Below are 14,632 nucleotides of genomic sequence, written 5' to 3' on the forward strand. Positions count from 1 at the left end.
CTACGGCTTCCACCTGATGTCAACAGTCTTTGTTCAAGGTTTCAGGCTTGTTTCTTCCCAAACGAGGAAGAAGTTTTAGTACTGGGAGTCAGAGTTGGAAAGCAGTCTGTGCATGCGCGACAAAGAGAACACACAGCTGCTAATTTTACTTTCCTATTGAACATACTTCTTTCCGTATTAAATATGATAGTTTAATTACATTTTAGGGTACCCGATTAGATAGAACCGTATTTTGACTTGTTTTAAGAAAGTTTAACGGTAGCTTTTTTGGATTCCTTTCTTTGCACGTTGAACGAGTGGATTACTCAAATCGATGGCGCCAACTAAACAGTCTTTTTGGGATATAAAGAAGGATTTTATCTAACAAAACGACCATGCATGTTGTCACTGGATTGCAAATCAGAGGAAGATTTTCAAAAAGTAAGTGAATATTTAAAATCGCTATTTGTGATTTTATGAAGCCTGTGCTGGTTGAAAAATATTTTGATGTGGGGCGCCATCCTCAAACAATCGCATGGCATGCTTTCGCTGTAAAGACTATTGTAAATCGGACAATGCAGTTAGATTAAAAATAATTTAAGCTACTTAAGACACTTGTATGTCCCTAGATATCCATCATTTTTATGATTATTTGAATTTTGCGCCCTCCAATTTCACCAGAAGTTGTCTCAGACCTTTTTCTATGAGACTTGAAATTGAGCTCAGGTGCATCCTGTTTCCATTGATCATCCTTGAGATGTTTCTACAACTTGATTGGGGTGCACCTATTGTAAATTCAATTGATTGGACATGATTTGGAAAAGGCAAACACACCTGTCTATATAAGGTCCAACAGTTAACAGTGCATGTCAGAGCAAAAAACAAGCCATGAGGTCGAAGGATTTGTCCGTAGAACTCCAAAGCAGGATTTTGTCGAGGCACAGATCTGGGAAAGGGTACCAAAACATTTCTGCAGCATTTAAGGTCCCCAAGAACACAATGGCCTACATCATTCTTAAATGGAAGAAGTTTGGAACCACCAAGACACTTCCTAGAGCTGGCGGCCGGCCAAACTGAGCAATCGGGGGAGAAGGGTCTTGGTCAGGGAGGTGAGGTGAGCAAGAACCCGATGGTCACTCTGACAGAGCTCCAGAGCTCCTCTGTGGAGATGGGAGAACCTTCCAGAAGGACAACCATCTCTGCAGCACTCCACCAATCAGGTCTTTATGGTAGAGTGGCCAGATGGAAGACACTCCTTAGTAAAAGGCACATGACAGCCCACTTGGAGTTTGCCAAAAGGCACCTAAAGACTCTCAGACCATGAGAAACAAGATTCTCTGGTCTGATGAAACCAAGATTGAACTCTTTGGCCTGAATGCCAAGCATCACATCTGGAGGCAACCTGGCACCATCCCTAAGCTGAAGCATGGTGGTGGCAGCATCATGCTGTGGGGATGTTTTTCAGTGGCAGGGACTGGGAGACTAGTCAGGATCGAGGCAAAGATGAACGGAGCAAAGTACAGAGAGATCCTTGATGAAAACCTGCTCCAGAGCGCTCAGGACCTCAGACTGGAGCAAAGATTCACATTCAAACAGGACAACGACCCTAAGTACATAGCCAAGACAATGCAGGTGTGGCTTTGGGACAAGTCTCTGAATGTCCCTTTGCAGAGTTCATTCTTCCAAGGTAATGTACAGAACAGAGGCGTTTATCCCACTTATACCACAGTTGCCAAAGAAAACCATATGAAATCACAAATTTACAGGTAGAAATACTTTTTTGTTTGTTGATATTTTCATTTTTATAAGCAAATTCATACTTTCTCATCTTTCGGTTGCTAGAGACACAACCCAGTCGTTCGTTCGATTATGTCTCTGCAAAAACAAATCAATGCTAGTTAGCTAAGTTTTCCTTGTTGGACCTGCGTTTACAATGTATCCAATTTCAGTTTGTACAGTTGTTGGTTTAGCTTTCTGTAACTTTGTAGCAGGTACGGTCTGCATGTGTAGGCGCATATTATTGCAAGGTGTCCCGATATCTTTTCCAACTGTCCCATTATCTGGTTTTAATCTCCATTCTAGAATGCCCTTATAGCCAATCAGAAACAAGTATTAAACAATGCTGTGGTATAATCAATGATAATTACAGACTGCCCCCCTAATACTTACCTCAAGCCAGCAGAGTGCCACTGAGTTTTCCAATGGTCCACTGTGATTCAACACCTTGAGAGATCAGAGGTCAATATCTACACAGACTTCAGAGAATCAAGGTGTCAAACACACAACATGGGTCTACAACACGCGAGGACGCTATGATACCAAGAAGACACTCTCACACACTCTTAAACAATCAGTCTCCAGTGTCCATTATAGATACTATATTTTAGATGAACACGATCTCTGGAAAAGTATACTTTGTTCCAGAATCTCTATGGAGTAGCCATAACTCCCCAGATGTTAATAGAACGTTCATAGATGACTTCACAGGTAGCTGTCTAAAGTATGTGTTCATAGCAGTACTAAGAATTACAGCTCTGGGTCTGACCAAATTTTGTACAGTACCAGTCAAAAGTTTGGACACACCTACTCATTCAAGGGTTTTTCCTTCTTTATTTTTTTACTATTTTCTACATCGTATAATAATAGTGAAGACATCAAAACTATGAAATAACACATATGGAATCATGTTGTAACCAAAAAAGTACTAAACAAATCAAAATATATTTTAGATTCTTCAAAGTAGCCGCCATCATATATTTTGATACATTGAATGTTAATATTGTGAACCTATGTTATACATTTTTTACCTCCTGTTTCCTCCTGCCCCTATATATAGGACCTTCTACCCCCACATGTGCTATGGATACCTGATGAAGACCTAAGGGGCGAAACATTATGTCATGACGTGGCCCTCTTTGGGTATAGCGAGTGCCTTCCCCCGCTCTCCCTCGTACACCCAGGTTCTGTTATCTCAGGTCGTAAATTCCTGGAGGAGACTCCCTCATGCAGTATAGAGAGAGGGTTCACAGTAGAACTAAGGAACTTTTTCTACCTCACAGAACTTGAGAACTGATCAATATCCATGTTTTGGAGAATGTGTAAACGGTCGGTGGAGAATCCAGCTATGACCGGTCCATTTTGTCTAATGTTTGTGACCTCATGAGAGACAATACAGCCACATTACCATAACTCTGTTTATACAAGAGTCTCCGTTATGAGATTTGCATCTAATTATTGTATAAAATGAATAAGATTATACTATTTGTGAAATTATGTAATGTGATTTTAAACTTTAATGAAAAGAGAATCCAATTCCCTTTCAAATTCCCATGGGGCAGCCCTTTTTTGCTGTTCCGAATATAAACCCCACCTGGAGAAGCCCACTGCAGTCCAAGCATACCTCGATTACTGAGAGGGCCAAGGTTTGAGTAGAGACCATGCATTCCTCGGTTGTTGAATTCCTAACCAAGCTACATTGGTGGAAATGGTTAAACTCCGAGACTATCGATACAGACAGAATAAGAGCAAATCTTCGATACTAATTACTAGTCTGCAGCTAGAATTTATGTCGACTGAATGCCAAGACCGACAACCGCCGAAACAACTATTCTATAAGAACATTTCTGAATAGGACTCTGAAGTATCCATTCTAACAACTAAAGACTTCATGCGAGAGAGAGAAGTTCAGATGAACTTTCCAACAGAAAAACGGACGATTCCAACAGAGATCATGACGACACACTGAGTGTAAATATATATATTGATTGCAATTATTCCTGAATGAGTGAGCGTTCATGTGCAAAGGATTAGCATTTCAATTATTATAATTATCAACCGTGTAGTGTCTTTTGTCTTTCGCGCCCTTCTCAGTCCCTTTGTCTACCAAGCGTCATATCGGTTTAGCCCACTAGGGCACATCCCCTATTATTTCCTTGTAACCATATCTACTTTGTTTGTTTTTTTATGCATTTCTGTGATTATTTAGTTAGTAAATAAATGATTAAGACAATTGATGTATGGATGATTCATAGTGAAGGCTGGGTTCGTGCAGATAACCAACCATTCACGACGTTTGGAATGAGACTAACGTGAGGTAAAGAATAATTCATTACTTTGAAGACTAATTGATCAGATATTAAAATATCTGAAAAGTTATATTAGGAAAATTATAACTTTGTAATCTGAAGATTTTCCTTGGTGCCCTGACTTCCTAGTTAATTACATTTACATGATTAGTTTAATCACTTAATAATAATTACAGAGAATTGATTTGATAAAATAACAGTCTTCACTTTAATGATGCCAAATACACAACAGTTATTATAAATAAATATCACCTTGGAGCTTGAGCAGCAGTGTGCAGAATTTCCTTTCTGTTTTCCTAACTAGACAATCTCTCATAGTAGACCTTTACTCTCTTACATCTACCTCCATCTGTGCCGCAAAGGACTGTAGTAGGGGTTAGTGACATTAAGACAACATTGAGCTCTCAAGATCCCTACAGGATATTGGTGTAAGCCCATGTTAAAGCTTTGACATGGTGGAGGATGTAGAGATTTGCCACTCAAGTCCAACTGCAATGTGACGATCTCTTGCCGGTCGTTGACTCACATTGTGCTCTACCTCTGTAGTGCGCACTTCGTAGCAGTAGGCTAGGATGATGTCCAACAGGCAGAGCCACACCTGAACACAGGCCTTCTTGTCCAGGAAGTAGGAATAGTTGGTGAACTTCCTCAGTTGCTCTTTCTCATCATCAGTGAAGGACACTGCTGCAAAACAGCAGTCCACACGTACACTCACTGAGTTTTACACAGGCCTAATCATCATGACCTGTTTTACAAATGCATTCATTTGGAAGCCCGTGTCCTGTAGTGTGGGAGGAGAACACTACTATGTTGTCAGTTCATTTGGAAAGAATCAAGTCCCTAATGAGTTTCTTCCTCAGTAACTGATCAAGATACCCTTCAACCCAAATTATATTGGTAAAGTTTTATCTGCAACTTTCAGTGCTGAAAACCAAGCTGAAAATCTGCAAGAACAGATTCAAGTCAGCACTTTCTCTGCGGCTTATGGAACAGCTGAAAGCAATCCATTTGCCTGTTGAGTGGGGTGCATGTGGGGAGGGGGGACAGCCCCTATGCTGAGCCCCTGATGTGAGAGGGGCGCTGGGTGTGTGGGCTAGCGCACAGGCACGCAGAGACCCACACACCGCAGCAGCAGTTTCAAATGATACTCTTGGCTGCACTGGGCTCTTGGCTCCGCTGGGAACTGGATTCCTGCTGCATTACGTCAGGGCTTAGATCCCTGCAGACAGTACCGGAGTCCCTCGCCAGTGCAGCTGCAGCATCCCAGTCTGGCCAAGCAGAGCACACACACCTCCCCCCACCACACCTCCCCTACCTCCCGGGAGATCAGCCAGGACCCTGGGGAGAAACTCAGTGTCCCACTGGCCCACATCCAGCTGTCTGCCTCAGTGTAGAAAACAAACACTGACCTGGTCCATTTAAATGATCAGGGAAAAGGATAGGGCTGCTGGCAAACAGGTTCCTTTGTCTATTTATTAGAACAGCATTAATACAGTCCAGCATTTATCAAGATCATTCAGTGATATCTAGCCTAAGACTTAAGAGGGCATCAGCGGCTATAACTCCTGTTTTTTCCCCACATGTAACTGAACTAAAGAGTTACGTATTTAAAACAGGATGAATGTGGGATTACTGCTGACCATTAAACTGTCAAATCACAAGCTAACTAGGCCTACATAATGCAGCCGCAGCGCTCCATCCATCCAAGAGAGATGTCCAATTAGATCTTCCATCCAATTGTATCCAATCTCCACGGCACTCACTAATCTCAACTTTGATCCTAGCCAATCAAGTGTGAGGGGGGCGGGAGGGTGGGGTAAGATGAATGGAAATGAATTTGTGACATAGTTCCTCCAGTCTTCTGAGCAGTCTGCCCCATAGCATGGTCCTAGCCCAAAGTCCTGATGGTGTCAGCGACATGGAGTAAATATGCCTCTGCTAATTTTGCAGGCTGGAAATGACCTCATGTACAACTCTACTAGAGGTCGACCGATTATGATTTTTCAACGCCGATACCGATTATTGGAGTACCCCAAAAAAAGCAGATACCGATTAATCGGACAATTTTTTTAAATGGATTTGTAATAATGACAATTACAACAATACTGAATAAACACTTTTCTTTTACCTTAATATAATACATCAATAAAATCAATTTAGCCTCAAATAAATAATGAAACATGTTCAATTTGGTTTAAATAATGCAAAAACAAAGTGTTGGAGAAGAAAGTAAAAGTGTAAAAAAGCTAACGTTTAAGTTCCTTGCTCAGAACATGAGAACATTTGAAAGCTGGTGGTTCCTTTTAACATGAGTCTTCAATATTCCCACGTAAGAAGTTTTAGGTTGTAGTTACTATAGGACTATTTCTCTCTATACCATTTGTATTTCATATACATTTGACTGTTAGATGTTCTTATAGGCACTTTAGTATTGCCAGTGTAACAGTATAGCTTCCGTCCCTCTCCTCGCCCCTACCTGGGCTCGAACCAGGAACACATCGACAACAGCCATCCTCGAAGCATCGTTACCCATCACTCCACAAAAGCAGCGGCCCTTGCAGAGCAAGGGGAACAACTACTCCAAGTCTCACAACGAGTGACGTCACCGATTGAAACACTATTAGCGTGCACCCCGCTAACTAGCTAGCCATTTCACATCGGTTACACCAGCCTAATCTCGGGAGTTGATAGGCTTGAAGTCATAAACAGCTCAATGCTTGAAGCATTGCGAAGAGCTGCTGGCAAATGCACAAAAGTGCTGTTTGAATGAATGCTTACGAGCCTGCTGCCTACCATCGCTCAGTCAGACTGCTCTATCAAATATCAAATCATAGACTTAATTATAACATAATAACACACAGAAATACGAGCCTTTGGTCATTGATATGGTCGAGTCCGGAATCTATAATTTCGAAAACAAATAGTTTATTCTTTCAGTGAAATACGGAACCGTTCCATATTTTATCTAACGGGTGGCATCCCTAAGTCTAAATATTGCTGTTACATTGTACAACTTTCAATGTTATGTCATAATTATGTACAATTCTGGCAAATTAATTACGGTCTTGGTTAGGAATAAATGGACTTCACACAGTTCGCAACGAGCCAGGCGGCCCAAACTGCTGCATATACCCTGACTGCTTGCACGGAACGCAAGAGAAGTGACACAATTTCCCTAATTATAAGAAATTCATGTTAGCAGGCAATATTAACTAAATATGCAGGTTTAAAAATATACTTGTGTATTGATTTTAAAGAAAGGAATTGATGTTTATGGTTAGGTTTGGTGCAAGGTGCAATGTAAGGTGGTTAGAGCGTTGGACTAGTAATCGGAAGGTTGCAAAAACAAATCCCCAAGCTGACAAGGTAAAAATATGTTGTTCTGCCCCTGAACAAGGCAGTTAACCCACCGTTCCTAGGCCTTCATTGAAAATAAGAATGTGTTCTTAACTGACTTGCCTAATTAAATAAAGGTGTAAAAAACGAACTTGATATCGGCCCTAATTAATCGTCCATTCCGATTAATCGGTCGACCTCTAAACTCTACATCACTGAGGAGCTTCTGACGTATGACTTTGGTAGTTCAGAATAATGTGGAGCACACAGGGTCCTCAGAAACTTTAATAAAGCTTCTGTCGATTGCCTTATATTCAAACATTATGCCTTGAAATGTAACTGAAAACGCAATTGTTTGAGATTTTCATTTTCTGCAGTGAACCTGCGAGTCAATGCAATGAATATAGTGATGAAACACTAAACCAGCCATAAGAAGTGCTGCAGGTCGAGACAGGGCTGTCATGTCCGATCAGCCCTGGCCACTCAGGTCATTTGGACACAGTGGACAGCTGTGGCCTGTCAGTGCTCTGGCCTCGACACAGGGGAGAGAGAGGGGGCACACAGGCCCAGGGTGGGGGTTTCAACTTCATTAGCACTAGTGTCTACACCCATCTGTCAGCTGACATATACAGGTAACAGTCTCATTACTCAAATGAGGCCTTCAAAATATAATGAAAACAGGTGCTTCCACACAGGTGTGGTTCCTGAGTTAATTAAGCAATTAACATCCCATCATGCTTAGTGTCATGTGCAAAAAATTATTTTGGGCATTATTTTGGCTACCATGGCTATGCCCCAATAGGATGACAATGCCTCCATCCACAGGGCAGGAGTGGTCCCTAAATGGTTTGATGAGCATGAAAACAATGTAAACCATATGCCATGGCTGTCTCAGTCACCAGATCTCAACCCAACTGAACACATTTGGGAGATACTGGAGCTTCGCCTGAGACAGCGTTTCCCACCACAATCAACAAATGATGGAATTTCTCATGGAAGAATGGTGTCACATTCTTCCAATAGAGTTCCAGACTTGTAGAATCTATGCCAAGGTGCATCGAAGCTGTTCTGGCTCGTTGTGGCCCAACGCCCTATTAAGATACTATGTTGGTGCTTCCTTTATTTTGGCAGTTACCTGTATATCTTTGTCTTAGGGGAGGTGAGGGAGGGAGAAAAAGCTGAAGAAGGTCAACATGTGAAAGCATAAGAATTTAGCCTTCCCACATGACATGTAATCAAACATTTAAAGTCATAAGCATGCTATCAAGATTTTACTGCAAACAGCAACATTTGCTGACCAACACTCTACTCAACAGGCAGGGGAAGGCTGAGTGCTCTATCTCAGAATGCAGAATGAGAAGAGGGAGTCCACAGAGCTGCAGGGAAATGTAATGTTCTTTAGAGGGCTGGATTCCTCCTGCTTGCCTGCCGCTAATGGGCTGTGTATCAGTGCTGCGTAGCATTGACTGATGGCTGTTGGTCATTATGTGATCTCTCCAGAGCTAGGCAGACAGGGATCCTGGCATTCTCAACCCAACACACCCTACTGTCATAATGCTATCTGCTTTTATCTAAATCCTTTCCCGAGTGTACCGTACGACATCCTGCACTAACATAAGCTGTGGCTACTGGCCATGTGTTTGTTGAGGCGGTGGGAGCAGAGGAATTAGTAGGCTGTTAGGAGAGCTGGATGGCACTGAACTGAATTGTCTCACAGTGGAGCAGTGAGGCTCCATACACCCTTATCGCTCTCATCTGAGAAAGAAGAGAAAACAAACAAACCTGGGGGCCTAGCCAGCCAGCCTGCCCTGGATCACACCTTTTAAATGACTCATCGATTTCATATGTCATGGACTGACAGAGAAAGAATAAAGAGAAAGAGGATTTGTGGGGGAGTGAGGCAATGGCGATATATACTATTTGCCAGATTCCCACTCGACCTATGTCACAACTCTCCTTCCCTGGCAATAGATACGAGTCTGGATAGGGGGGTGGCTGGGAAAAAAAGGGCAATTGTGTTGAAATATACATTTTAAGGAAAGGTCTAACAGTTGAGTACTGAAACGAGGATATATTCTAGACAGAATACATTCTATAAACAAAGGCAACCAAATGAACCAATACAACAGGGAAACATCTCCAAATTACATTTAAAGAACCAACTCTGTAGTCTTAATGTCAACCTCATCATCAATCCAGTGAAATGTTATCACCTACTGCGAAACCACAACCTCACAACTGACAGTACCCAGAAAAACAATTAGGAATACTGAATATACGATGTTTAGTACTAATTACGTATACATTAACATACTTTATCAAGTCAAGTTCCTTCTTTGTTGTCTGTATTTTTACACCACCTGCTGGTGGGAATCTTACATTGTCTGAGCTGAGCTACATCTATAGGTTACTACATTAATTACAGCATACCACAGATATAAGATCAAATGAATGTAAAGTGTTAGCATCTGATTTGGGGATGAACTATCCCTTTACATGTAGTGCTTTTTGAGGAGAGAGAAAGGATGAGCTCGCCTGCCTCTCCCTGCAGAATGGAGTCTGGGCTCAGACCAGACCACCACGGGCAGAACTTCAGCTGACCCTGGATCATTTCGTCTTCAAACAGGTCAGCACTACAGAGACAAACAGGTCGGCACTACAGAGACAAACAGGTCGGCACTACAGAGACAAACGGGTCGGCACTACAGAGACAAACAGGTCGGCACTACAGAGACAAACAGGTCGGCACTACAGAGACAAACAGGTCGGCACTACAGAGACAAACAGGTCGGCACTACAGAGACAAACAGGTCGGCACTACAGAGACAAACGGGTCGGCACTACAGAGACAAACAGGTCGGCACTACAGAGACAAACAGGTCGGCACTACAGAGACAAACAGGTCGGCACTACAGAGACAAACGGGTCGGTGTCATGACAGATTATAATGTAATAAAACGTATATAATCCGTGCAGTAGTTAAATGTCATAGAATTACTAAATTATGGGGTACTATTCTTTGGATAACTCACAGGTAGGTAATGGTCATGGCAGAATATGGACGTCTCGGCGTCTAGCCTTTCCCGTCTCCTCTCTGATGCTGTGGTCCTATCTGGGTTTCGGACATCACTCAACTCCTCCTGATTGGACAATCCTCCATCAGATTTTCACATGCTGTACTTGATGTAATGTTTTCCTGCTTATACGATCAGGAAGAACTCCTGGCCTTTCTTATGTGAACTATAACAATCACATTCTAAACCTGCTAGCAGTGATTCCAAAAGAAACCATCCCACTACTAATTTCTAGTCATTGTCTTCAATAATAAAAAAAGTATTATTTAAAAAAATATAGAATAATTATTGGCCCATCCACCTCTTCAGAGGACAAAAGTAACTTTGTTTTACATTTTTGTTTTTTTACAGTTATTTTGTTACATATACATTATTCATACAAGCCAATGACCTTACCTGCAGTCCAGTGAACACTCCGGACCTCTGATTCCCACAGCCATACTTCTGCAGTTTATTCAGTTGCTCCTTCAAGGTCTCCATGTCCACCTGCTGCTCAACCTGCCAGTCAAACCCATCTTCATCATCCTCTTCCTCACCTTTCAGACTCCCACTGCACACCTCTGTAATGTAAAACATCAATGTCTTCGGGAGAAACCAAACCATTCAGCCAAATGGTATTACTAAAATCACCAATGACTAAATCCAGTAAGGTTTTCTGTTCTCAGTCCTTACTCAAGCAGTTTCATTGGGCTTCATTTAAACAACAATAAGGCTTCCAACCACATACTGCTAAATTAATCTAATCTAACAGTATCATCAACCAGGGCACAGTTTTTAGAAAGTTATCTATCTGGATTTCGCCTATTGCATAAGATTAAATGCATAGAATTAGAATGAATAAAACAGGGGTCCCCATTCAAGTCAATGATTAGTCCATTCTATTCAATCTATTTCTATGCCTTTAATCCTATCCGAATAGAAGAAATTCAGATAGATACCTTATGAAAAACTCAAGATACCCAGGTCTTCCAACAGAGGCTTGGGTGAGCGGGAGCCGTTGGGACCCAGGAGACTGGTCAGCATCTGGAGCCCTTCAAAGTGCTCCCCTGCAGTCTCCTTGAGGACGCACAGGGTAAGAAGACCTGAGACATATCACAGAGAGAACATCAGGGAGCAGTTGAAACAAGTGGCACCAATAGATTGTTTAGCTGTTCAGGGTGTATAGATGTAGACAATGTGGAAGCAAATGGGATAGAATTGTCTTCCTCTAAACTGTCCTGAAGCATCAGATATCTAATTGATTAACAAAAATGATGGCTCCTTACATGTACAGTAAATGTTAATGATAAATGCATGATTGAATCTCTGCAGAACAGACACCTATTCAGTCTAAAGTAGAGGTGTAGTTCTCTAAAAAGAGCAATTAAAAAAAGAGAGAGACTACACAATCTATAAAATATGTGACCATTCCTTCACGTCTAGCCAAGGAGATCATTTGTAACATTTTAAAGAACTTATAAAACTTTCAACACAGAGTATTTATCTTAAAAATGCTTTATGCTAGTTGGCTAATTGCCATGGCTGTGTGCCCCTAAAGAAGCATCTTAATGATTTCTAATTGCGAGTGCAAACTGGGATACCCATTAGAGAAGGTTTATTAGCAGCAGTTAGTGGCTTATTTAGACAGTTTGTCAAACAGCGCATCGCTGATCGAGGGCCAATGAGGTGTAAGTGTACAAAAGGCTAACGCTCCACCAACCCAACGTAATTAAGAGATCATTGGAAATGAAACTCATTAAAGAGAGACAGAAGTGTTCCATTCCTAACTGATAAAATTGCTTTGCCACTTACACTAGTAACAAATACTTTGAATCAAAGTAGCCTCATGAGCTGGTAAATAAAATAAATGCATTAATAAAAAAAAAGGCCAAGTCTCACTAAGTAGGCATTCATTATTACATCACTGACAGCTCAAATTGCCCTTCACATCTAATAGTACAGCCAGCGATTAAGCCTGGGTGACTGAATGACTTTAGTAATACTTAAAAGAGCACCAGAGATCAATCCCACTGACTGCTATCAGCCCCATGACTCCGGGTCCTGCTAGAGTACCTCTGACTAGCTGTAGTACTAACCGCACACTGTGGAGTCTAGTGAGAAAAGAGAACATCCTCCTAATCACCATTAAAGCAGATCTGATTACTAGGAGGTCAAACGCACTGACCGAGATAGGGTCCCATTGCTTTTGAATGATTGTTAGTTTTTCCCCTATATTCAATTAGCAGCTAAATTGTTTCCGATACTCCAAAAAATATAATCATATATATATACACACACACACACACACACACACACACACACACACACACACACACACACACAGCATTCGGAAAGTATTCAGACTCCTTGATATTTTCCGCATTGTGTTAGGTTACAGCCTTATTCTAAAAAGAAAATAAATTGGATCCTCATCTATACACAATACCCCAAAATAAAAACAGATATACCTTATTTCCATAAGTATTCAGATCCTTTGCTATGAGACTTGAGCTCAGGTGCATCCTGTTTCCATTTATCATCCGTGAGATGTTTCTACAACCTGATTGGAGTCCACCTTGTGGTAAATTCAATTGATTGAACATGATTTGGAAAAGCACACACCTGTCTATATAAGGTCCCACAGTTGACAGTGCATGTCAGAGCAAAAACCAAGCAAAGAAGTTTGATGGAATTGTCTGTAGAGCTCTGACACAGGATTGTGTCACGGCACAGATCTGGGGAAGGGTACCAAAACATTTCTGCAGCATTGAAGGTCCCCAAGAACACAGTGGCCTCCATCATTCTTAAATGGAAGACGCTTGGAACCACCAAAACTCTTCCTTGAGCTGGAAGCCCGGCCAAACTGAGCAATCGGAGCAACCCAATGGTCACTCTGACAGAGCTCCAGAGTTCCTCTTTGGTGATAGGAGAAAATTCCAGAGGGACAACCATCTCTGCAGCACTCCACAAATCAAGCCTTTATGGTAGAATGGCCAGACGGGAGTCACTCCTCAATAAAAGGCACATGACAGCCTGCTTGGAGTTTGCCAAAAAGCACCTAAAGGACTCTCAGAAACCAATATTGAACTCTTTGAAGGAGGAGTGCACCTAAAGGACTCTCAGAAACCAATATTGAACTCTTTGAAGCAGGAGTGTCTACGGAACAAGTCTTTGAATGTCCTTGAGTGGCCCAGCCAGAGCCCGGACTTGAACCCAATCGAAGTCTCTGGTGAGACCTGAAAATAGCTGTACAGCGAAGCTCCCCATCCAATCTGACAAAGCTTGAGAGGATCTGCAGAGAAGAATGGGACAAACTCCCCAAATACTGGTGTGCCAAGCTTGTAGCGTCATACCCAAGAAGATTTGAGGCAGTAATTGCTGCCAAAGGTGCTTCAACAAAGTACTGAGTAAAGAGTCTACGTAAATGTGTTATGTCCGTTTTTTTGTACATTTGCACAAAAACATTTTTTTGCTTTGATATTATAGGGTATGTCGATTGAGGGGGGAAAAAAACATTTTATTCATTTTAGAAAAAGTCAAGGGGTCTGAATAGTTTCTGAAGGCACTGTGTATGTACATAAAGTACCAGTCAAGTTTGGACACACCTACTCATTCAAATCAAATCAAAATCAAATCAAATGTATTTATATAGCCCTTCGTACATCAGCTGATATTTCAAAGTGCTGTACAGAAACCCAGCCATTCAAGTTTGATTTTTTTTTGAACTATTTTCTACATTGTAGAATAATACTGAAGACATCAAAACTATGTAATAACACATATGAAATCATGTAGCAACCAAAAGTGTTAAACAAATCAAAATATATTTTATATTCTTCAAAGTAGCCACCCTTTGCCTTGGTGACAGCTTTGCACAATTTGCATTCTCTCAACCAGCTTCATGAGGTAGTCACCTGGAATGCTTTTCCAACAGTCTGGAAGGAGTTCCCACATATGCTGAGCACTTGTTGGCTGCTTTTCCTTCACTCTGCGGTCCAACTCATCCCAAACCATCTCAATTGGTTGGGGGATTGTGGAGGCTAAGTCATCTGATGCAGCACTCCCTCACTCTCCTTCTTGGTAAAATAGCCCTTACACAGCCTGGAGGTGTGTTGGGTCATTGTCCTGTTGAAAAACAAATGATAGTCCCACTAAGCGCAAAACAGATGGGATGGCGTA

At 41.6% G+C, this 14,632-nt stretch overlaps 1 pseudogene across 1 annotated transcript in view; it reads right to left on the bottom strand.

Moving 5' to 3' along the window:
• The window catches only part of LOC149976102 (uncharacterized), a 36,946-nt pseudogene extending 24,292 nt beyond the window's left edge, over positions 1-12,654 (bottom strand). Inside the window, exons 1-4 of the transcript XR_016487633.1 lie at positions 12,639-12,654; positions 11,434-11,556; positions 10,871-11,034; positions 10,433-10,540 (exon numbers count right to left, since the gene is read on the bottom strand). The product of XR_016487633.1 is annotated as an uncharacterized LOC149976102 (transcript). The remainder of the gene's footprint in view (positions 1-10,432; positions 10,541-10,870; positions 11,035-11,433; positions 11,557-12,638) is intronic.
• Between the last annotated feature and the right edge of the window lie 1,978 nt (positions 12,655-14,632).

This window comes from Oncorhynchus mykiss, chromosome 17 (assembly GCF_057628025.1).
Source record: "Oncorhynchus mykiss isolate SJ-2025 chromosome 17, ASM5762802v1, whole genome shotgun sequence".
Classification (NCBI taxonomy): domain Eukaryota; kingdom Metazoa; phylum Chordata; class Actinopteri; order Salmoniformes; family Salmonidae; genus Oncorhynchus; species Oncorhynchus mykiss.